The sequence below is a fragment of the Austrofundulus limnaeus genome, unplaced genomic scaffold, assembly GCF_001266775.1.
Source record: "Austrofundulus limnaeus strain Quisiro unplaced genomic scaffold, Austrofundulus_limnaeus-1.0 Scaffold1495, whole genome shotgun sequence".
NCBI classification, from domain to species: Eukaryota; Metazoa; Chordata; class Actinopteri; order Cyprinodontiformes; family Rivulidae; genus Austrofundulus; species Austrofundulus limnaeus.
This window is the reverse complement of record NW_013953897.1, coordinates 10,126-13,480: the sequence shown is the minus strand read 5'-3', so window position 1 is coordinate 13,480 and position 3,355 is coordinate 10,126.

Genomic DNA, 3,355 nt, shown 5'->3' with positions numbered 1-3,355 from the left:
ATATATATATATATAGTTCAGGCAGCTTTATGACGTCTCTGCTTGCAATAAACAACAATGAAGTGTATTTACTGTTATATTTTATTAATATTAACAGTGCAGATCTAATATTGAGCTGGTCTCACTGTTTATACAAGACCTGATAGAAAGTCTAGTGGGCAACCTGATTGTGATTATCACTATTTACTTGAACATTGTGATCTTATGTTGGCTCAAAGACAAATACACACCTGCTGTGCAATGAGCAGCCTCTTATTATTACAAAGTTAATAATTGCCATTCGTATTGTTTGTTCTTTTGTTTTCATTGAGTCAAACACACTCAGTCTGATAAGCCGTYATTAAGCTCGACTCGAGGTGCTGAGCTGAAGCTGATTTTTAACATTTTTTTCAGATGTTCCAGATAATGAAAAGAAGGATGCATTGAACATCAGATGCATCCTCCAAAGATCCTTACAACAGGATAGAAGGAACAAAGCATTCTGTGGACATGCCTGCTTTGACCAAAATACAACCACTAGAGGGCAGTGTGAACTAACTTTCACTCTACTTGAGTAGAGTCAGTCGTTTACAACCATCCAWCTGTTCATATTTTTTATAAACATGACAACATATTTTGAACTATGTTGAAAAATGAGTCAAAAACAAATAAATTTTCAGAAATAACTTAAATGATGAGATTTATATCCATAACTCTTACCTCTAAAATGAATCAGTCATTAAGGAAAGACTGTTTTAAAAGCAGTTGCTGAAAGAAAAAAATATAACTTTATTATTATTTGAAAGTGCTTTTATTAGATTAGACAAAGGTGAAATAACTGTATTTTTTATCTACATGGAATTCCAGTTCAAAGAYCAGGYAGAGCAAAGGAAGAACATTTGGAAYACAAAAATTTTACYTTTCCAAAGTCAAAAAGTTACATTTTGTAAAATTGTCTCTGCCAGCCAAATGGCATTAATCTGATGTCTTTTTCTTGTCCAGGGAAGATGAGAGCATTTTAATAACTCTGATTTTATATGAGTGAGTGGGGTGTAAGGTGGGAGGTGTGAAGCAAATTAAAAATAAGATTTGTTTTCCCCTGCTTTTTCCACAAACATGAAATACATAATTTAAAAAAAAACAATCTCAGTGAGTGTACAATACAGGCTGGTGTCAAATTGCATGTTCTAATTGTCTTCAGCAGACCTGAACAAAACAACAGTTGTGAAGGATGTTTTTCATTTTGCAYTGAGAACAGAAGTTAGCAAGGAATGAAAACAACGGGAAAGTTAAGGGTCAGAGGGAGCCTGAAGGGTGATTTAGAATGACTAACACGCATGTTTTTGGATTGTAGGAGGAAGTCAGGCTTTCTGCAGAAAACCACATGTGCAGTGAGAACATGGCAAGTCCACAAACCCTCCCAGAGCCTTCACGCTGTGAGACAACAGCACTTATTAACTGCACCAGTTTTAGTGATTGACAGCTGAACAAATGGTTTTGCAGGTTTTTCAGCATTGATCAGAAACAACCAGGGCTGCATAAAAGCATGCAATTGGGGTAAATCTAAAAATCTATTTTTTTTATTGTATTTTCCACATGACACTACCACCACTGTGGGCTTTGGCATCTTACTGCCATCTAAGTTAAGTGTGGGCATCTGAGACCAGTGGTGGACAAAATACTGTATGCAAACTACATAAATAGCCAAAAAAAAAAAAAGGTAGCTAGTAACTAAAGCCTTATTATAGTGGAGTAAAAAAGCAGAGGCAGTACTAGRGGCGGGGCCACAGGGGCATAGCCCCCAGCTGAAATCTGAAACAAAATCACAACTGTACATTCACATTTTAAGATTTAGTGCGCAGCTATGAAGCAGCACTTTCAATTTCACCTCAACGTTTTGTCTTTTGTAAAGTGTTTTCCACATAAACTTRCTTGAAATGAAAATGTGTTTCTGCACATGTAAATGGCATGGTCTCATGCATATATATTTTTTGTGTGTGTGGGCTGAGGTGTTGGCTCTCCCACTGATTCTACCACTTCTCATCTTCTCGTGCACAGATAACTGCTGAGGATATAAAGATCCAGGAGCTGGTTCCTCTGAGCGCGCTCAGTGTGTGTGAGGGGCTCGTAGGCAGAACATCATGTGGGAGGAAACACAGTGTTGCTGCAGCGTTCAGTGGAGCTGCTGTCTGCGACCGACACCAGTTGTTTTCATATCGACGGTGAACATATAGTTAGGAGAGGACRCATTCTGGGGCTTCTCAGATAAATGCATCAGGGAACCTGTAATTAAAATAAAATTGGATTAAATTATTTATTGTTAAAGTTCAATTAAAGAGGAGTAGCTGTTGTTCAGTTCTTACCTCTCTTTTTTTGTTGTTGTTGAAAATGTGCTTCACTATGGCAACAATATTTTTCTCATGTAAGTGTGATTTTTTTTTTATTAAAATGTAGAAATGTTTCCAAATCACCATGGAAACTGTATAAAGTTTTTCTGATTATTTTTACACCTCTTCCTTGGCAAGAAATGCGGTGTTGTTACAAATTAGAAAAATAAAATACTGTTGCCCATGTGTTCTTGGTTTTTCACTCTCATCAGCTTGATTTAGTTGTRGTGCTCATGATTTAAAATGTTGTGTAAAAGGTTTCGGGGTTACATTTGATGTGAGACGACACAAACAACTCGACAGTGCTGCGTTTAAAGCAGACATTATGTTAGCGTCTTATTCAGTGTTGTTCAAAACCACAGATTCTTTCCATTTCTGATTCAATTAAAACTTGAGCTGTTATCAGTGATACTGATGCAATAACTGATACACCTTATGTGCCTGGTAAATTAAAAAATGTGATTTCAAATCACCACTTCATAAAGAATACAAGACATGAGAATTATTTATTTATTTATTTATTTTAAWCTCAGACGTGTCATCATCAGTGGTCACTTGAAGTTGAGTAAGACTGTCGTCCGTCTTGTCCTTGAGCGCAAAAATAAAAAAAAAGGCCAATCCTGGAGTTGCATAATTTTGTGCAGTGTGGACATGGGTGGGTGTGGTTTGAAGTTTGGATTTTTTGGTGGTGATTACAGTATATCCTTCCAGTGTCTGTAATTGTCTACTCCTGCATTGTAGAAGTTGCTGTTATACAGTGCAGCACCCCCACAGACCAGTCTTCACCAGACCCCCCTGTTRGTTGCTGTTACCTCCCAGTTCTTAAAAGCAATAGGACATTTTTTGATGTTTGTCTTGATGCTGTTCTTATACCTTCTCTTTTGACTTGCCAGAGCATGTTTTCCAAGACAAATTGAGAATTAAGCACTTGCTTTGAGAGGTGTCATACCTGGCATACATATTTACCTTTTCCTTACGAATGTCTCTGG